This window comes from Schistocerca cancellata, chromosome 1 (assembly GCF_023864275.1).
Source record: "Schistocerca cancellata isolate TAMUIC-IGC-003103 chromosome 1, iqSchCanc2.1, whole genome shotgun sequence".
NCBI classification, from domain to species: Eukaryota; Metazoa; Arthropoda; class Insecta; order Orthoptera; family Acrididae; genus Schistocerca; species Schistocerca cancellata.
Window position 1 is genome coordinate 632,942,909 of NC_064626.1, and position 22,769 is coordinate 632,965,677.

At 48.1% G+C, this 22,769-nt stretch overlaps 1 protein-coding gene across 1 annotated transcript in view; it reads right to left on the minus strand.

The window, feature by feature from the left end:
• LOC126183283 (DE-cadherin) overlaps window positions 1–22,769 on the minus strand; it is a 624,501-nt gene that overhangs the window by 135,651 nt on the left and 466,081 nt on the right. The gene's annotated exons all lie outside the window — the stretch shown is intronic.

Genomic DNA, 22,769 nt, shown 5'->3' on the forward strand with positions numbered 1-22,769 from the left:
AGGTTTGTGGATGCATGTGGCATTAAATGTCTACGCACAGGGCCGGCCGAAGTGTCCGCGCGGTTCTGGCGCTGCAGTCAGGAACCGCGAGACCACTACGGTCGCAGGTTCGAATCCTGCTTCGGGCATGGATGTGTGTGATGTCCTTAGGTTAGTTAGGTTTAACTAGTTCTAAGTTCTAGGGGACTAATGACCTCAGCAGTTGAGTCCCATAGTGCTCAGAGCCATTTGAACCATTTGAATCTACGCACAGGTCGTGTAATTCACGCAAATAACGAGCACCTGATTTGTGTACGTGGTGACTGCGTCCGATAGCGACCCATGGGTTGCACAGGATTTACATCCTCAAACCACTGTAGCACGGTTCTGGCCCCAAGACACGGACAATTATACTGCTGAAAGATGACATCGTCGGGGAAAATATCAAGCATGAAGGGATGCAGGTGCTTCGCAGCTGCCAAGTGTGTCTTCGATTACTACCACATGTCCCATGCAAGCGCAGGACATTGTCTGTCATAGCATAAAACTCTTCCCACCAGTCTGCGTCCGTGGCATGCTGTATGTTTCGAGACGCCGTTCAACTCGATGACGGCGTTTGTGGAGACGACCATCGACCCAGAGCGGCAAAAATGTGTCACCCGAAGGGCCGACTAGTTGGCATTGACCGACGGCCAAATTGCGAAGGTCCCGTGTCCACTGCAATCGCAACTGACGATGTCGTTGGGTCAACGTGTGAACATGTAGGCGTGGTCCGCTGCGGAGCTCTATGTTCAACAATGTACGATGAACACTGTATTCCGAAACACTTGTGCGTACACCAACACTGTGCTCTTTCGACATAGATACCACAGATCACCCTCTATCCTACTTTACAGAGCAGACAAGATTCCGAAACCCATGTTCTCACCACCAGAGTCGTGACCGTCCAACCGTTCGGCGCCTAGTGCTAGTTTCACTGTCGTCCTACCTCTTCCCGTAGATGCTCAGGACAATAGAACATAAACATTCGCCAGAACATTCCAGAATTTGAAATGGAACTATATAATTCCACACTGATCAGCCGGAACAGTAGAAAACCCGCCTAATAGCAGGAATTTCCATCTTTTCCACGAATAACAGCGGCAAAGCTTCGTGCAATGGAAGCAGTGAGGCCTTGGTAGGTCGCTGGAGAGAGTTGGCACCACATCTGCAAGCCCAAGTCACCTAAATCCCGTAAATTCCGGTGAGAGGAGCGATGAGCTCTCACGCCACGTTCAATCAAATCCCAGATGTGTTCGATCGCGTTCAGATCCGGCGAGTATGGGAGGGGGGGGGGGGGGCGGGAGCAGGACATCAACTGGAGCTTGCCACTGTGTTCCTCGAACCACTCCATTACACTCCTAGCCTTGTGACATGGCGCACATCTTGCTGAAAAACGCCGATTCCCAAGGGGAATATGATCGTCATGGAGCGGTGTGCGTGGTCTGCAACCAGCGTCCGATACTTCTTGGCCGTCATGGTGTCATTGGACCCACGGATGCCTAGGTGAATGTTCCTCAGAGTATAATGGAGCAGCCGCCTCTTGTCTCTGTCCCGCAGTACAGGTGTCAAGGAGCTGTTCCCCTGCAAGCCGACGGATGCACGTCCTCTCATCGGCATGATGAAGGCGTCGGGATTTATCAGACCTTGCAATGCTCCGCCACTGCGCCAACGTCCAGTGCCTATGGTCACGTGCCCATTTCAATGGTAGTTGCCGATGTAGTGGTGTTAACATTGGCACGTGCGTGAGTCGTCGGTTCAGGAGGCCCATCGTTAGGAGTGTTCGGTGCACTGTGTGTTCAAACGTACGTGTACTCTTTCCAGCGTTGAAGTCTGATGTTAGTTCCGCCTGTCCTGTTTTATCAATCTGCCCAGCCTACGACGTCGGACATTTGTATTGAGGGGTGGCCGCCCAAATCCACAACGTCAGGACGTGGTTTCACTTGGTTTCGCCATGTGTTGAAGACATTCAACGCAGCACTCTTCGAACATCCGACACGTCTTGCAGTTTCCGAATGATCGTGCCAAGCCTCCGGTTCAAAATGGCTCTGAGCACTATGCGACTTAACATATATGGCTCTGAGCACTATGGGACTTAACTACTGAGGTCATCAGTCCCCTAGAGCTTAGAACTACTTAAACCTAACTAACCTCAGCACATCACACACATCCATGCCCGAGGCAGGATTCGAACCTGCGACCGTAGCGGTCGCGCGGTTCCAGACTGCCAAGCCTCCGGACCACCACAATCTGCCCTCAGTCAAACTCAGAGCTCGCGCCTTCTCCGATCTACACACGGACTGCACGCTCACTGATACTGCGTGTGTCTGACTAGCAGACATTCCTCGACAAGTGACGCTGCTGTCGCCTGGACAGACTTATATCGATAGTAGGTCGGTGGTCATTATATTCTGGCAGATCGGTGTATATGCTAATCCAGTACAACTGCAGAGCCTCTGCAATGCTGTTCGAACTAGGGGGAATAACAAGTGGACTCAGGCCTGAATGGGAACTTGCATGGAGGAGGGTGTCGTGTTGGGGTTGTCCGTGCAGTTGGGCAGAGCCAAGGTGGTGCAGTGGATAGTGCGTCTCCCTAATGAGAGGGAGACCAGGTTTGCAATCGTGCCTGGGTACACATCTTCATTCGTTACTTCATTCCGCATATATATTTCAGAAGTTGCTCTCAAAGTGAACATAACTTTTCACATTTTGCAATGTTTTCTTTCCATACATCTTAAGTATATTTGTACGTAGGTGAAATAATTTTGTTTAATTTGTCAAATGCTCACGAAGAAAACCAGAATTTATATGATGTCTTGAGTATTTTTGCGTATAATTTGACTGTCCGAGTGTATCGGATACTCCGAATGTTCGTATGTATCGAGAACTCCGATTGTTGTGTGTATCGCGTGTTCCGGTTTGCGGTGAAATAGGGTTACAGGCCAGTTCCATAAGAACGCCTTGGCATTGGGAGGGACGAGAAGAAAAGTGTGCTGGCAGGCTTTGGGACGCGTAGGCGTTGCAATGACATAGAGGGGGCCTGTCTCAGGCGAGCCGAGGGACGGCCATCGCCATCGCCGGGTTGAGTCAGCGGCCCGGCCTGTACCGTGCCTAATGGGGCGTGGCGCGCCATCCATTACCAGGGACACGGCGCGGCGTCACCTGTGTCCGTGCGCTCGCTCGCTCACATTCCCGTGGGACGCGAAGCCCACAAGACAAGCAGGCCTTCATCGCGCTGCAGCGATGACGTCCGTTTGTTTCATACTAGCTTTATTCGGAAACGAGGTTCCGCTTGCCATATTTCCAGAATAATAACTGGCAGCGTTCACTCACTTTTAATCGTACTTACTCAAATCGATAACGCGTTTTGAGGGATAATGCTCTTGGTTGGTTGGTTTGGGGGATGAAAGGGACCAGACTGCTACGGTCATCGGTCCCTTTTTCCAAAGACAAAGAACATCCACAGAGAATAAAAACGAGGAACAGAATAGACACAGACGATACAGAACAAAAGAAACGGAGACAAGGACAAGACAAAACGAACTAAAACCACAGAGAGTGTGACACTGGTTGGCCGACCATAGAAATAAAAAAGGAAAAGCCAACCACTTAGAAACACATTAAAAGATCAGTGTAAAATCATAGGCCAAAGGCCAGAATCAAAAGAAAAAATAAAATAAAACAGAAACACTCAGAGGAAAGAATAAAAACTCCCTGCCCGAATAAAACGTAAAACTAAGGCAGCCATAACAGGGTCATCGGATAAAACGGCAGGGAGCGTATCAGGCAGCGCAAATGTCTGCCTGACCACAGCTAAAAGGGGGCAGGCCAACAGAATGTGGGCCACCGTCAAAGCCGCCCCGCAGCGACATACAGGAGGGTCCTCCTGGCGCAGTAAATAACTGTGTGTTAGCCGGGAGTGGCCAATGCGGAGCCGACAAAGGACGACTGAGTCCCTGCGGTTGGCTCGCATGGAGGACCGCCACACAGTCGTCGTCTCCTTAATGGCACGGAGTTTATTGGGTGTAATCCGATCGCGCCATTCAGCGTCCCAAAGCGCAAAAACTTTTCGGCGGAGGACTGCCCGCAAATCAGCCTCTGGGAGGCCAACATCCAGAGATGGTTTATTCGTGGCCTCTTTCGCCAGGCGGTCAACATGTTCATTGCCCGGGATACCGACATGACCGGGGGTCCACACAAAGACCACAGAGCGGCCGCAACGCGCAAGAGTATGCAGGGACTCATGGATAGCCATCACCAGACGAGAACGAGGAAAACACTGGTCGAGAGCTCGTAAACCGCTCAGGGAATCGCTACAGATAACGAAGGACTCACCTGAGCAGGAGCGGATATACTCTAGGGCTCTAAAGATGGCGACTAGCTCAGCAGTGTAAACGCTGCAGCCAGCCGCCAAGGACCGTTGTTCGGAATGGTCCCCTAGAGTTAGCGCATACCCGACACGACCAGCAACCATCGAACCGTCGGTGTAAACAATTCCAGAGCCCTGATACGTGGCCAGGATGGAATAAAAGCGGCGGCGGAAGGCCTCTGGAGGGACCGAGTCCTTCGAGCCCAGTGCCAAGTCGAGCCGAAGGCAAGGGCGAGGAACACACCACGGGGGTTTACGCAGAGGCGCCCGGAAAGGAGGTGGAACAGGGAAAAACCCAAGCCCACAGAGAAGCTCCTTGACGCGTACGGCGATCGGACAACCCGACCGGGGCCGACGGTCTGGCAGATGGACGACTGACTGCGGGAACAGGACACGATAATTTGGATGCCCGGGCAAGCTTAGAACATGGGCAGCATAAGCGGCCAGCAAACGTTGGCGCCGGAACCGCAGTGGGGGTACACCTGCCTCCACTAGCACACTGTCCACAGGGCTGGTGCGGAAAGCACCAGTGGCAAGGCGTATCCCGCTGTGGAGAATTGGGTCCAGCACCCGTAACGCAGATGGGGATGCTGAGCCATAAGCCAGGCTCCCATAATCCAGACGGGACTGGATTAACGCCTGGTAGAGCCGCAACAGGGTAGAGCGGTCGGCGCCCCAGCGGGTGTGGCTCAAGCATCTCACAGCGTTGAGATGCCGCCAACACGTCTGTTTAAGCTGTCGGATATGAGGCAGCCAAGTCAACCGGGCATCGAAAACCACCCCCAAAAACCTGTGGGTCTCCACCACAGCAAGGAGTTCGTCAGCAAGATAAAGCCGCGGCTCAGGATGGACTGTTCGGCGCCGGCAGAAATGCATAACGCGGGTCTTGGCTGCCGAAAACTGAAACCCATGCGCTACAGCCCAAGACTGCGCCGTACGGATAGCGCCCTGTAGCTGACGTTCAACAGCTGCAATGCCAGTAGAGCTGTAATAAAGGCAGAAGTCGTCAGCATACAGGGAAGCAGAGACAGAATTTCCCACGGCCGCAGCGAGCCCGTTAATGGCTATTAAAAACAGACAGACACTTAAAACAGAACCCTGTGGCACACCGTTCTCCTGGACGTGGGTGGAACTATAGGAGGCTGCGACTTGCACGCGGAAGGTACGATACGACAGGAAATTGCGGATAAAGATCGGCAGAGGGCCCCGAAGACCCCATCCATGAAGTGTAGAAAGGATGTGATGACGCCATGTCGTATCGTACGCCTTCCGCATGTCGAAAAAGACAGCGACCAGGTGCTGACGGCGGGCAAAGGCAGTACGGATGGCCGACTCCAGGCTCACCAGATTGTCGGCGGCGGAGCGGCCTTTCCGGAACCCACCCTGAGACGGAGCCAGAAGGCCCCGAGACTCCAGTACCCAATTTAAGCGCCGGCTCACCATCCGTTCGAGAAGCTTACAAAGAACGTTGGTGAGGCTAATGGGGCGGTAGCTGTCCACCTCCAGAGGGTTCTTTCCAGGTTTCAAAATGGGGATGACAATACTTTCCCGCCATTGCGATGGAAACTCACCCTTGACCCAGAGACGGTTGTAAAGGTCGAGGAGGCGTCGCTTGCAGTCCACTGAAAGGTGTTTCAGCATCTGACAGTGGATGCGATCTGGCCCGGGAGCGGTATCAGGGCAAGCGGCAAGGGCACTCTGAAATTCCCACTCACTGAATGGAGCGTTGTAGGGTTCAGAAGCGTTGGTGCGAAAAGAAAGGCTCCGACGTTCCATCCGCTCTTTAATGGAGCGGAAGGCCTGGGGGTAATTCGCAGAAGCGGAACTCATAGCAAAATGCTCTGCTAAGCGGTTTGCAATGACGTCGGAGTCAGTACAAACTGCTCCATTCAGTGAGAGCGCAGGGACGCTGGCAGGGGTCCGATAGCCGAAGACCCGTCGAATCTTGGCCCAGACCTGCGATGGAGTGACATGGAGTCCAATGGTGGACACATACCGCTCCCAGCACTCCTTCTTGCCTTGGCGGATAAGGAGGCGGGCCCGCGCACGCAGCCGTTTAAAGGCGATAAGGTGGTCCATGGAGGGATGTCGCTTGTGACGCTGGAGTGCCCGCCGGCGATCCTTAATCGCGTCAGCGATCTCAGGCGACCACCAAGGCACAGCCCTCCGCCGAGGGGACCCAGAAGAACGGGGAATGGCAGACTCGGCGGCAGTGACGATGCCGGCGGTGACCGATGTAACCACCACATCAATGGCATCAGTTGAGAGAGGCTCAATAGCGGCAGTGGAGGAGAACAAGTCCCAGTCAGCCTTATTCATAGCCCATCTGCTAGGGCGCCCAGAAGAGTGACGCTGTGGTAGTGACAGAAAAATCGGAAAGTGGTCACTACCACACAGGTCGTCATGCACACTCCAGTGGACAGATGGTAAGAGGCTAGGGCTACAGATTGAAAGGTCAATGGCGGAGTAGGTGCCATGCGCCACACTGAAGTGTGTGGAGGCACCATCATTCAAAATCGAGAGATCGAGCTGCGACAATAAATGCTCAACGGTGGCGCCTCGACCTGTTGCCACTGACCCACCCCACAGAGGGTTATGGGCGTTAAAGTCGCCCAGTAATAAAAAAGGTGGCGGCAATTGGGCTATCAGCGCAGCCAGGACATGCTGCGCGACATCACCATCCGGTGGAAGGTAAAGACTGCAGACGGTAACAGCCTGTGGCGTCCACACCCGAACAGCGACAGCCTCTAAAGCTGTTTGGAGAGGGACAGACTCGCTGTGAAGTGAGTTAAGGACATAGATGCAGACGCCACCAGACACCCTTTCATAAGCTGCTCGGTTCTTATAATAACCCCGATAGCCACGGAGGGCGGGGGTGCGCATTGCTGGAAACCAAGTTTCCTGCAGAGCAATGCAGAGGAAAGGGTGAAGGCTGATAAGTTGGCGGAGCTCAGCTAGATGGTGGAAGAAACCGCTGCAGTTCCACTGGAGGATGGTTTTGTCCATGGCTGAGAAAGGCGTGCCGGGACTGGGACGGCAGATTACGCCGCTGGGTCACCTGCTGCCTCCGATTGAGCACCCGTGTTAGTGCTATTGCTATTCACGGCGTCTGAGGGACCGGCGAGATCGAGGTCCTCAGCGGACGCCAGAATCTCCACCGCGTCCTCAGACGCAGAGCTAGAAGGTTGCGATGGGGTGGCTACCACCGCGCGTTCCTTGGGCTTAGAGCTGCTCTTCTTTGATTTCTCACGCTGCTCCTTGGGTTTAACTGGCTGGGAGGGCTTCACCGATTCAGTCTCCGGGACTGAGGAGGATCGGGAAGCCCTTCGACCTGCAGATTGTGGGCACTTACGCCACTGTCTATCGTCAGCCTTCCCGCCGGTGGAAACCTGGGAAGGGAGGGACCCAAGGGACCCCTTGCGAGCGTGAGAAGCCGAAGAAGTTGGACACTTCTCCGGCGTAGAAGCGGGGACCGACGTCCCCGATGGGGGGGATGGTGTTGCTCCTGAGGTAGGTGGCACAGGAGCAATCGGGTGGGTAGAGCCCCCCACTGGCAAGGGGGCAGGAGGAGTTGTACCACTCGTCGATCCGGCCGAAAGGCGCGAAACTGATGGGGCTAGCACAGGTGTTGTAACAGCAGCGTAGGAAGTTGTCATTCTCACTGGATGTAATCGGTCGTATTTCCGTTTGGCCTCAGTATAAGTCAGTCGGTCCAGGGTCTTATATTCCATGATTTTGCGCTCTTTCTGGAATATTCTGCAGTCTGGCGAGCAAGGTGAATGGTGCTCCCCGCAGTTGACGCAGATGGGAGGCGGGGCACATGGAGTATCGGGATGAGATGGGCGTCCGCAATCTCGACATGTGAGGCTGGAAGTGCAGCGGGAAGACATATGGCCGAACTTCCAGCACTTGAAGCACCGCATCGGGGGAGGGATATAGGGCTTGACGTCACATCGGTAGACCATCACCTTGACCTTTTCCGGTAACGTATCACCCTCGAAGGCCAAGATGAAGGCACCGGTAGCAACCTGATTGTCCCTCGGACCCCGATGAACGCGCCGGACGAAATGAACACCTCTACGTTCTAAGTTGGCGCGCAGCTCGTCATCAGACTGCAAAAGGAGGTCCCTATGGAAAATAACACCCTGGACCATATTTAAACTCTTATGTGGAGTAATAGTAACGTTAACATCCCCCAACTTGTCACAAGCAAGTAACCTGCGTGACTGGGCGGAGGATGCCGTTTGTATCAGTACTGAGCCAGAGCGCATTTTAGACAAGCCCTCCACCTCCCCAAACTTGTCCTCTAAATGCTCGACGAAGAACTGAGGCTTTGTGGAGAGAAAAGACTCCCCATCAGCTCTCGTGCAAACTAAGAATCGGGGCGAATAACTGTTACCTCCATCCTGGGACTTACGCTCTTCCCACGGCGTGGCCAGGGAGGGGAACGTTTTCGGATCGTACTTCTGAGCATTAAATTGAGCCCGAGAACGCTTAGAGACTGCTGGCGGCTGGCCGCCAGCGAGAGATGATGTACCACGCTTCATTGCGGGTCATCCGCCCTGATGCCACCTACTCCGACCAAGGGCCCTCCCCACGGGCGCCACCCAGCCACAGCAAAGGCCACCTGGCAGGATGGCCGTTGCCGGGAGTCCTGATACCCCAGGAGGATAGGCATCTACTCCTTGGCATACGTGGGGAGTTAACGGCGCAGGCATCAGTAGAGCGATCCCTGTGTTGTCAGGGGGCTACAACCAAGAGGGTACATGGCGGCCCCACCACAACGGACTGGCTACCGTGCTGGATCTTAGGTGCAAAACTGTCCAAGGTCGTCGCCGCAGTTAAAAGAAACACTGCAGAGGGCAGCGTGGTAATCGCACCCAGGGACGTATCCCCGCCCTAAAGATCGAAAACGAGCGGGACACCATGGCAACGACGTGAAAGCCGGCTAAAGGTCTAATTGCACGACGGATACATGCACCACGTAAGGCGCCCTTCCCCAATTGGCTCGCTCTTCAGAATAATTTAGAAAGATGGAGGTCAAACCCGAGAGGGGACCATCACATAAGGCCAAAACATGTGAGACTCCTTTTAGTCGCCTCTTACGACAGGCAGGAATACCGCGGGCCTATTCTAACCCCCGAACCCGCAGGGGGGGATAATGCTCTTATCACATTATCAACACTCTACATATATGGTTTGAACACTCGAAATCTACAACACGTTTGGGCCCTTTATGAGGTAAAGTAAACCCACCCCGGATTGTGGTGCCACGTCTTATTTTAAGATTATCCATTCCTGTCTTTAACCATACCATCACACTCTGAAATCGTTCATCAGGCCGAGTCCGCACCAGCTGCTGGGAGATTCTTGGTTGCTGGTTGGTTGGCGAAAGGGTGGTGGGAGCGCCAGCAATATTGATGCCAGACAAGAGAAATAAATTAAAAGGAAGGTTAAGTACCTGGATCAGGCCAATATGTAGATTAGAGAGGAGACGAGCTCTCTCTCTCCCTCTCTCTCTCTCTCTCTCTCTCTCTCTCTCTCTCTCTCTCTCTCTCTTCCCCCCCCCCCCCCCCCCGAAGTCTTCATCTGTGACGGAAGAAACCTCTCCTCATCTGACCACTCGCCAACCCGATGAAGGGCTGAGACAGATGGCAACATGTGGGTCCAGTGGGCGCTTGTTTTGGAATACAGGAGTAATTGCATCCTGCTATGTGCGCTATGCTGTGCTATGCTCGCAGCCATACCTGGACACCACCAGAAGCACCAACTAGATTCTCTTGGTGCCCACAGCTGATGAGGACACGGCTTGATCCGTGTTTACGGAATGTGATGCAACGGTTCAAGACAGAAATTATCTCTACGCCTAGTATTCACAGTCCAATGTGATTTTATAATATTTTACTTCATGAACGCCACAAATGTGATGTCACTGCCTTAGTTTTTTAACCATGTGTCTTGATTATAGACACTGGTGGCGAGAGAGCACTCTCCTTCGAACCGCGTTGTTGATGTGTGTTGATTAAAATGATTGAAGGTAAACAAATTTTTTTACTATTTATTTCAATCACGGTAATGTCGCCTGGACACACTTTCGAACCCTAACGAAGTGCTGAAGCCCATCGCACAACAGAGGCACAACATTTTCTGTCCGCATAAATCCTTCACTGTATATCGGAGTTAGCAATGTTATGAAACTTTCTTGCAGATTAACACTGTGTGCACGACCAGTCCCTAATCCGGGTTCGAGACCTGGTTCGGCAGTTTTAATCTGCCAGGAAGAGTCAAGGTAGGCTACCACTAGGTTACAATTTCGCGTTACAACTACTGGTTAGTTCAGTCGTCGTAGGACAAGGAGATGCCAGGCCGAGGCTTACTGGAGGAATCTTAACAAAATGTGATTCGTTCACGAATTGAACAGCTTCCTTGTCAGTCTCTTGTCGTTACCAGGGGGGATTAATACAAGGCAGAGAAGATCCAAAGGCAGAGAAGATCCAAAGAAGAACGCCACGTTTCGTCACGGCTTAGGTCTAGCAAGCGCGAAACTGTTTAGAAGAACGCTCTAATAACTCCAGTGGGGAAACGCTACAAGAGAGGCGTCTAGCGCTGCATGTATGTTAACTGGAGATTCTCAGAGCGTTCGTTAAAGAAGAATCAGGCAACATAAACATATTACAAAATTAGCACGATGAGGAAACCAAATAATTAGAGTTCATATAGAGACATACCGACCGCAGTTCTTCCCATTGCATCTACAAATGATACAAGGAAAAGGTGGGATTTTTTGTAGTGCTATCTATCAGAAGCAGCCTCTAGCACACGTCGTAAGAGGGCTTGCGGAGTGTAGGTGTAAGATATAGCGTCTGACGAGTTCACGGTCTTCAAATAGTAGAAATAACGGCACAGAACAAATTATTTGTTTTTGAAATAAATAACGAGCAATTAAAGGAAGTATGTACTTACAAGGATCTTAAGACAACAAACACAGAGAGCCCATGTATGGTTAGGGGAGAGGAACTTGCGCGGGGGTGGGGGCATATGAACGAGAGGTATACATACTCAGAGCTGCCAGGTTTTGTATGACCCATTTGTTTCCTAAACCTAAACCGGAACAAAATTGTTGGCACAATACATTAGGTGCACTAATATAAAATTCGAGTTTTGAGCCAACTACATTCGTTGAAATGGCGCTAGAAGTTTCCATGAGTGGCACTTCTAATTAATGACACTGGTCGAAATGTCCACCGCTATTTTGACGAAATTACTCGGCTCAAAACCTGAGAGCTTTATATGGATTCAACTCACCAACAATATCGCGGAACATTGGGGTTTAACGTCCCGTTGACGACGGGGGCATTAGGGACGGGAGAATGGGACACAAAACAATAGGTAAATTACCTGTGGTGAGTAATGAAGGAGAGGCGTCGACCAATCACTTTGAATGTGAATGCAGCTGGAAGTATAACGCGGAAATAATGTCACAATCAAACTATGATGAGGTGAACTTTTGGCTGACTGATATAAAAAAAGTGCGACTATTCCTCACGGAACTAAAGCGGAAAGATAAATTGTTCTGCACCGAGAAACAAGCGTTTGGTTCGACTAAGTTCATCACAAGTATTCAGAGGCGTGTGTGACAAGTACGTGAAGGGCCATTAAAACGAAACAACGGCATCGAAGACTTCTAGAGTAATTCAGCTGCCGACTACCTGTCTGGGAGGCAACAACCGTCAGCGACTGCTTTCTCCACTAATGGAGGTTCTTTGAACAGCCCTGAAGCACATGTTAATGACTGTCACAGAAACACTGATGTCGCTGCCAAATTCCCCGGCTTCTCGCTTGCGTGCTGTACTCGTTATCTATCTTATACATTCAAAAGGGACGACTGAACGAACTGTTATTGATGTTTCGCGACATCTAGATTGCTGAAGACTAGCCACTAACACAGTCAGATGATGATACGATCGATTTGCTGCCACCACCACGTGTGGCTCAAGATAATAAGCTAAGGAGACATTATGCCGTGTATAGAAGCATACAGACCAGTGGCGGCCACTGCGTGCCAAGCTTCACGCGTGCAGGGTGTGTGAGGCGCTCGCCTGCCTCTGCGTTACTCGGTCCTCCCCGGAAGTAACCGGTACAGCTGGACAATTATTTGAGTACTGCGGAGTGGCGTTTTTCGATCGCCACAGCTCTCTTCACGTGTGCAGAGTCGTGGTGCCAACGCTGTTTACCCTTTGCTATTTGTTCGTACTATGAAAAGAACGTGCGAAGGTACAAGGACTGTTTGCATTAAAAAATGGCAATCTTGCAATCTATAGTCAGAAGCCTTTAAAAATTAATGGGAATTCTCAACATATATAATGGAGTCGCTAAGCGACGTGTATTACCATTTGCTATGAAACGACATTACAATACCACGCAGAACGAAAAAGCAAAAACTTAGAACGATCGCAGATGGTATTCATTATTCTATACATTGTGCTAAATGTGCTGGCATGGAGCACGCGAAGAAACTAGTGGTACGAATAGAAAAATTCTTAAATCACACATAATATTCCACTGTCAGTTGCAACAATTTTCGATGGAAGTGAACGACGAGTATGGAGACTATATACAGTGTTATTCTAAATGATGGACCCATTTTCAAAACTTCGTATTTATTCACGTACAAATCCAAAACGAACAAGCTTTATGCCACCGAAAGTAGTAAGTTTCAATTTTTTTTCATAATGCTGACTGCACGGTAGCAGTAATTCGGTTCCGCAGATCGTTCAGAGTGGTTGGCAGAGTGGGATGTAAACAACTTCCTTCACACACCCCCGTAAGAAATCTTCGCGCGGTGTGAGATCAGGAGATCTCGGTGGCCAGAAGTGCAGAGCCGGGTCCTCAAGACCCCTGCGACTGATCCAGCGCTGTGGAAGGGAGAATTCAAATAGCCTCGTAAATCATGATGCCAATGGGGTGGAGCTCAATCCTGTTGGAAAACGAAGTCCTGGGACTCTTCCATAACTTGAGGGAACAGCCAATCTTCAAACATGTCCAGATAACTGATACCCGTTACAGTTCTTTATGCTGAGAAAAATGTTCTGTAAACCTTTGTACGGGATACGGTACAGAACACGCGTCGATCTTCTGTGAGTCTCTTTCGTGTTGTAATGGAGAATGCGTATTTTCCAAACCCCATATGCGAACATTGTGTCTGTTGACTTTTCCACTTATGTGGAACATAGGTTCATCGCTAAAATTTTACGCGCTGTAGAAATGCGTCATCCTCCATCTTTGCTAGCAGATAACTACAAAATGGGGGGGAGTTTTTCTTTGTCGTTGGGGGTGAGAGCCTGCACAAGTTGTAATCGGTTGGGCTTGTACAGCAAAAGCCGTCTCAGAACTTCCCATACAGTTGGTTAGGGTAGTCGAAGTACTCGACTGGACTTGGCACAAAACTTTCTTGAATCCGTCGGACATCACCCTCTGACACACGTGGTTGGCCTGTGTTTTTTTTCTTTTTCACACACTCCCAGTCTGTTTAAATTGCTTAAACCAATGAATGGTGGTTGAGTATCAAATTTGGTACGAAATGCCCGCTGCACTACAATTTGTGTCTCACTTTTCGCGAACTCAAGAACGCAGACAACTTTGTGCTCCACAGTCGCCAGCTCACTCACAACTCACAGTGAAACGGAATGACGGCCCTATTACCGCGCGAACTCTACCGGTCGCTTCTGAAACTATCAGCGCCCGCCTGCTAAAAATTTTGAAGCTTCCTCTCTTCATTGGTATAAAGCTTGTTCACTTTGGATTTGTACTTGAATACATACGAATTGTTGAAAATGGGTCCAACATTTAGAATAAACCTGCATTATTGAGCAGTAGGCTAAGTCAAGGACACTCAAAAGCATCCCTGTGCATTTGCAGATGTAACTGTTTGATTTGCAAGATAATTCCCATTGTCAAGACAAATCCCTTTAAGATTAAACTGTTCAGGATGCCTACACTGTATTTCTGAGGAAGAGTTTCCGCATCTCCATAACGAGATTACAAAAGTGCTACATTTGTGTGTGAAAGACGTTTTTTTCGAATATGAAACTAAGAAGAGTCACTATTGCGTACCAGAGTGAAAATCTGTGAAACTGTGTCTGTCTGTATGTCGACAGTTTGTGCCAGCTCAAAATTATGTCTTCAGCATGCCAAAAATAGTTTTTGATCTGTTTTGTTGAGGGATGTGAAATATAAAAAAAAGGTCGTATGCAGTGATACTGCACCTCCATTTAAATGTGACACATTCGCAGTTCTCCCCTCTTTGCGCTCAGACAGCATGGCATGGTGGTGGGGGAAGTGTGCCAGTCAGACTGAGCGCTATGTCACTCCTGCAGGACACAGCTTGTACTTAACGAGCCGAATTGAATTGAAGACCTCAGTGCAAGAAGGGCATAGCCCCATTTTTTCCCTAAGCCAGTTTTTTCAAGCTGTGTAAAGAAAAGGAAATTGCAATTCCTTCTTTTGTGCCTCCAAAAGAACCTTTAGACTACTACTCACGCTGTATAAATGGTAGCATGAAATAACACATCTAGATCTTTTCAATTATTTTTTTTTTCACATCCGGAAAAACGTGAGTTATTCTGTTCTTGCAGCAAGGTCTTCAATTCTTGACCACTCCTATTATAGACAGTCATTTTCCCTGGATCAATAAGAAGTGGAACACGTAACAACCTCGATAATACTGTTACAATGTACTCTGCACCAGCTACTGTACAGTGGCATCCAGAGTATACACTGATGAGACGAAACAAAACGACAACTGCACACTGCAAGACTGAATGTCGCCTTATGGCGTTCCGGACCAGTGGCGCCGTAAGGAAAGTGAGGAAGCAGAGCAGAGGCGAATGGGGAATCATTCTACAAACGGTTCGGGTCACAAATGGTTAAATCTACTGACATAAGCTAAGTTGATGAAGGACACATTGTTATGGCTCAGCGCCAGTGAATAACCATCCAGGGGACAACGAAGCTGGTCGGCGGTTCGCGCGAAACTATTGCGAGCAGCTACTGAAAGTGGTTGAAGGGCGATGAAACTACGAGCACGCGACAAGGAGTTGGACGCCCACAGCTCAACACGTGGCCCCTACGTATATTGACCTAATTGTGTATTGACCTAATGACATTGCCAGTTACGATTGTAGTGGACACGGGATCATCGAGATTAGACCGCGGGCCAATGGAAACGTGTCGCCTGGTCGTAGGAATGACGTTCCTTTATATATATATATATATATATATATATATATATATATATATATATATATATATATATATATATATATATATATATATATTTTATTATTTATTTTTATATATTTTTATATATTTTTTAACCAACCAGGTCGATGGTCGCGTCCGGGTACGAAATCATCCAATCGAGTGGCTGCTCGAAACTTGTACCATACCACAAAAGCAGAATTATGCCACGAGGGACAACTATTTCGGATTCCGTAGGTCCTGTGGTGGTAATCGAAATCCTTTCATGATATCTTCCCCGATGGTGACGGCATCATCTAACGTGATAACTGTCCATGTCACAAGGCACTCGATTCTCATTGGGGACGAGAGGCGAAAACCACCTCCATCCGGTCATTTTGGTTTTGGACGGTTTCCTGAGCAGTATAGTTACTGTAAGGTGTCGCACAAATATTTTCAGAATATTGCAAAATCAAATGGCTCTGAGCACTATGGGACTTAACTTCTGAGGTCATCAGTCCCCTAGAACTTAGAACTACTTAAATCTAACTAACCTAAGGACATCAAACACATGCATGCCCGAGGCAGGATTCGAACCTGCGACCGTAGCGGTCTCGCGGTTCCAGACTGTGGCGCGCCAAGCGGTTAAAGGCGCTACAATCTGGAACCGTGCGGCCGCTGCGGTCGCAGGTTCGAATCCTGCCTCGGGCATGGATGTGTGTGATGTCCTTAGGTTAGTTAGGTTTAAGTAGTTCTAAGTTCTAGGGGACTGATGACCTTAGAAGTTAAGTCCCATAGTGCTCAGAGCCATTTGAACCATTTTTAGACTGTGGCGCCTAGAACCGCTCGGCCACCCTGGCCGGCTCAGAATATTGCAATGTAGGTGCAACGGTTGGCCGTATGATGGATGGTCAAAAAACTAAATTAAAAACTGAACAAAATCATACATAACAAGAGCCATTATGTGTAAAAGTGAAAAGATGTGCATTACTTACACGTGAAAGAAACCACTGTCAATGTGGTAGCACATACTATGGAAACTATAAAAAAATCACTGCTTTTTGAAGTTCTAAAGCAGTGGAGAACTGTTCTACTTAGCTCATATATAGTGCGGTAACAGTGTGGTGAAGCTATCAGTTCCTACATGGAAATCTTTTTTATGATTCACAGTATGGAACCCACTGCGTTATTCAACCAGTGCTCATGAACACGGAGGACAGGAACGACACACAAGAGAAATCCTGCGCCACGGTGCGTCCACACTGAGGTAACTCAGTAATCAGCAATGCGTATAATGATGGTGACAGCAACACGCGTTCGCGTGAACGTATCGCCTGAGCGCTACGCCAACTCTGACAGGGCGCAGGGTGATGGAACACCTGACACACGAGCGCGCTCACTGCCCGCGGAAAATTATTTACAGTTCTGGGATTTCCAACTCCCCAACGGCGGTTTCAAAACACACACACCCCACTTTGGGCGCGCACGGATCAATTGCAGACAGACAGACATTTCCGGTGTACTGACGAGCGAGACGACACAGATAGAACACTGACAGCCATCAGTTTGGGCCCACAATCAATGTACCGACCCGTGTGTGCGAAGGAGAGCCCCTTCTCGTGAAACCTTTAGCTGGTTACAGCAGCAGTGCGCATTTGCAGACGGTAACAAAACACGGACAATGAACAGTACAGACTCAAGTGTACAGAAACTTTTGAAAAGTGGTGTCACAGCAGAATACTGAAGGTGAGATGGACAGACAGGAAAAAAAAAAAACAATTTCAGTGTTGCTTCTTTAATTAAATATCTAGGGACTGCAATTACGAAGCCGGCCGAAGTGGCCGTGCAGGTCTACGCGCTGCAGTCTGGAACCGCGAGACCGCTACGGTCGCAGGTTCGAATCCAGCCTCGGGCATGGATGTGAGTGATGTCCTTAAGTTACTTATGTTTAACTAGTTCTAAGGGTTAATGACCTCAGAAGTTGAGTCCCATAGTGCTCAGAGCCATTGTTTTGCAATTACGAACAACTTAAATTGAAACCATCACACAGAGACTGTTGCGTCAAATGCGAATTCTTACGTTTTCGTTTTATTGACATAATACTTACAAGGTTCAACGAATCTTATAAAGCAGGGGTGCTCACCCCGTCGATCGTTATCGACCGGTCCATCGCCGTGGCTTTGTGAGTCCATCTCTCAAAACTTTAGTTCGAAATCTGTTCAAATGAGCTGTTTTTTGTAGAATACCAGTTCGCTGACGATGGGTGTTTCGCAAAATATCTGTAGGGGATAAATCTGACAATCTTTCGTCTCCATTTGCATTTCACCGCCTTTAACGCTCGCGTCACGTAACAGACGTTCCTCCTGCATGGTGAGGTTACTACTCGCCATCTGTAACTTGGCGCGTTGTGACCGGGAGAGTCCTCAGGGTTCACTGCGGGAAAGGGTGGCGGTAGGCAAGCTCCGCCTCCAGTACGCGACACAAAACTTCGTTTTCGAACTTGTGGATGACGATGTAACAATCAGTTAAATACTTTGTGTTATCGAAAATGAGATTGCTGTTTGTACTGACTTGTGAAATAACCGCCGTATCACTTGTTTTCGAAACAACTGTCATCAAAACAGCACAACAATACACCACAGCAAAGGCAGGTACCCCACGAAAGCGTTTACGTTTATGATGGGGTATATTTTAATTTTTTTCACATGGTATTTTGTGCTTATACCTTTATGAACTTTAATATCAGAAGATCTCTAACCTGATCATACTGCAAGTGATAGATTTCAAGCCTGAAGAAGCTGAGCGCTCCTGTTCAAAGTAGACTGCCTACAATAAACTTGCCGTCCTCTTCTGGAATATTGCTGCGCGTTATGGGATCCTTGCGATATAACATTGACAGAACACATCGAAAACGGTCGTAGAAGGAAGCTCGTCTCGTATTATCGCGGAAATGCGAGGGAGAGGGGATATATATATATATATATATATATATATATATATATATATATATATATATATATATATTAAAACAAAAGGCTTTTTCGTTGCGATGAGATTTTTTTAAACAAATTTCTATCACCAACTTTCTCCTCTGAATGCAAAAATATTTAGTTGACTCCCCCCCAACATAGGGAGAAATGGCTACTGTAATAAAAATAAGAGAAATCTGAGCACGAAAAGTTTTAGATGTTCATTTTCCCCATGTGCTATTCGAGAGCAGAACCGTTGAGAAATTGTCCGAAAGAGGTTCGATGAACCCTCTGCCAAACACTTACTTGTCTGTGGACTGCAGAGGAGTCATATAGATGTAGGCACCGCATAGAGTCAAAGACATAACATATTTATGGCACAACTTGTCTCAAATACGGCATAGGTAGTAGGACACATTCTGGAGCATCACGGAATAGCTAATCTGGCAACTGAGAGAGAATAGTTAACTGGCAACCGAGAGAAGTGTGTGGCACATAAATTGTAGAGGCCAAGGCTGTAGTACGCAGAGTAATCGGATGTGGGCAACAGTAGCGAGTCACAGATGGAGGAGCCTGCGCAGAACAGACTAGCATGGATAGCTGCATCATACCAGTACGTGCACTTAAGAGACAACACAAAGTTTCGATAGGGGTGAAAGGGCGTCGGATTGCAGTTGGCGGGTAACGGTAATATTTCCGTCAGAGGCCGAACTACGACGATTCATCACCACCCACTGACTGACACAGGCCGTGGTCTACAAGCTGGGTAATTAGCCAGTGCACCATGTTCAAAGAACAGGTTTCTCCTCGCTGACTCACAGTCCGTTGTCTCTGATGACTCGTTGGTCAGAGCACGAACACAGTAACATGTGCTTATGGCCTTTAGCAGTTATACTTACGCTGAATCGGACTCTTAATGGCTGTTTGAATCCAATGAAAGACGGTGCCACAGATTTGCCACAATTATCGTATATACACATCATCTATGGCAAGTTTCTTGTGGTGGACATTTTTCACAGCAGCTATATATAAACTGTAATACTTAGCAATAAATCGTCTTTTTGAATGCTGCACGTGAATTTTTATTTATACACCATGCAGCATTTCGCCTTTTTCGACAAGCCATTTTCACGGGAAGTCCTGGAATATTAACGTCATTTTTCGTTTTACATACTGGCTTTTAGATTTACAACATTTCACGTAGACATTTTACAGTAAGACTACCTGACAAACCTGGCACTGCCCAGGTTTATTTTGCTAATTTTCTATTAGAAACAGAAACAAAAAATGAACTGTGTTTGTAGTGTGCCATCTACATCTACTCTTCAAATCACATTCAAGTGCCTGGCAGAGGGTTCATCGAACCACCTTCAAAATTACTATTATTCCAATCTCGTATAGCGCGCGGAAAGAATGAACACCTTTATCTTTCCGTGCGAGCTCTGATTTCCCTTATTTTATCGTGGTGATCGTTCCTCCCTATCGAAAAAATTCATTTCTACGTACGACGTGTCACAAAAAGTAACGAATTTTTGGGCTTTATACATCCGACCTTCAAATTATTTTTTTTTTGTCTTGTTGGTACACGTGTCCCTGATGCATTTTTGCATTTTCAGCTGTTTCGAATATTTGGTTTATTGTTGACTTTGGCTCTTGGCGAATCTAATACGAGTAAGTCAAGATTCTACGAGGGACAAATGTTTCATAGAGAGTCGCACTAGCACATCAGTTACTGACGACAATGTGGAACAAGTAAAGAAAATGGTTCTGGAAAATAGCCGACCACCATCAGAGAGATTGCTGATGTTGTCGGTATATCCTTTGGCCAGATCAAGCAATTTTTTCAGATGTTTTGGGCACGAAATGTGTAGCATCAATGCTTGTTACGACACTGTTGCATTTCGAACAAAATCGACGTCGCGTAGACATCGCTCAGGAACTGCTGAATGACGTCAAAAACCGTCCAGAACTTCAAAAGAGGGTTGTAACAGGGGATGAAACATAGGCTCACATCTCAATACTTATTCGTAATTTTTTGGAAAAGAAAGAAAGAAAAAGTAAAGTAAAAGAAAGAACGTTGTGTTGCCTCCGCCACCGTGTTCGCCGGACAGAAGCCCTCTGCTACTCCTTTGTATCCCCGAGGCTGAAGAGAGCCATGAAAGGAAGTCGTTTAGCCGCCGCTGATTAGATAAAAGCAGAATAGCTCAAGGGGCTGAACACTATAACGGAGAGGGAGTTCCAGAAGTGCTTCCAACATTGGAACAAACTCTGACACAAGTTTATTACATCTGATTATATCTGACGGGGATTACTTTGAAGAAGACAAAGTTTCTTTAAGAAAAAAATTCCAGTCACTTTTTGAATACACCACGTATTCGTGCAAATTATGCATGGTGTGAGATGGTGAAATGACCCCGGGCAGTTACTGTACGCTGAGCGCAGCTGCTTAGCTTGTCTACAACGCAATATTCTAAACGACTCCATGGCAACGCCTCTTCATAGCTCTACAGATGGCTCTTGTTTTCGCCTACAGCCGTTTGCGCTTCCCAGTTGAAAGCTGTCAAAAGCACTGCCAGGTGTCAGAAATTTCCCTAAGCTGGCTACTGCACGAGTGTTTTCGTCTTAAAGAATAAATATACTAAAACTTTAAGTATGATGCGGCAGTTTTTCACGCACCTCAGTGTTTATGACGTATCTCCTGAACTACGATAGGCAGTTGGTTCTTACCCTTACAGCAACTGTTGCCTGACATAAAGGGATATGTTTACCAAGTTTAGTTGAAATCGGTGGAGTGGTTTAGAAGGAGTAGAAGGAGATGTGGAAAACACACACACACACACATTTTTATAACATGTATGGATGTAAAGGTACGTTTTGTTGTTATTTTTCAGTTCATAATATAATATTTACGATAACTGCTTTAAATCTAAAAACGAGCCGCGTGGGGTAGCCGCGTGGTCTGGGGCGCCTTGTCACGGTCCGTGCGGCTCCCCCCATCGGAGGTTCAAGTCCTCCCACGTGTGTGTGTGTGTGTGTGTGTGTGTGTGTGTGTGTGTGGTCCTTAGCGTAAGTTTTAGATTAAGTAGTGTGTAGGTTTAGGGGCCGATGACCTAAGTAGTTTGGTCCCATAAGACCTTCCCACAAATTTAATTTTTTTCTAGAAACGAACACGTGAAAACGAAAAGCCGTGTAATATTCCAGGACACTCACTGATAATGACATGTTAAAAAGGCGAAACGCATCAGAACGTATACAACTTTCATGCAGCACGCAGAAAGGCGTTTTCTCGCTAGCTAATGCAATTTACATAATGTATATCTGATTGATTTTAAGTAAATTTACCGGACGATAATGGAGAAATAATCTTCCGTAATACGTGGCGACAAAGATCAATGAAAGTGAGTAATTACAGTTATTTGTGGATTTCTACTGTCTAGGAAAACGTAAATAAGAGCGGCTGGATTGGAAATTTGCTCTTGACTAAAATGGTCAGGAGAGGATGCAAATACAGTAACAACCAACCGCCAGCTCTCGATTGCACTAGCGGAGATTTGCACGAACAGGTTTAGCAAAAGATCAAATTTCACGAGATAATCTGTTCGAAAGCGGCCAGTTAAAGAAAACGAATGTGACTCTTCTTAACTATTTGTTTGTGGCCTGAGGAAACGAACCTGTAACAGAGTTCAGTAACGGAAACCGACGTGGGTACCGGACGGTGCAACCTTACCACACGTTCAAGCGAAAACCAATTAGCAAACACTGTGCCCAATTACAATGTATAAGCGAAGCTGTTGACGGCAATTCGCTCAACTGCGCTAACATGGCGCGGCCCGGAAGCCGCAGTGTCTGAACAGAGCACTCGCTGTTCAGGCCGAACAAAGCGTTTCCTTCCGTCCCTAGGTGGAGCATTTCTGCACGGGGCGTTGTCTGGGCTGCAGTGGAAACCACAGAAATGCCCATTCCGTCTCCAGCAATGATTTTCTGATTAAGATGTTTCCCCCAACACTAGAGTAATTTTATGCACATTGAGCTCCTCCAAGTCAATACGTCACAACGATGCCTGCTGGGCGGTTTGCACACTACGGCACAAGCCCAAGAATCCGGTCTTATGCGATCATTTTACGTTTGAATACGGTAGTCTTGTGTTGTTTTTGAGCGACATAAAAGTAGTGACG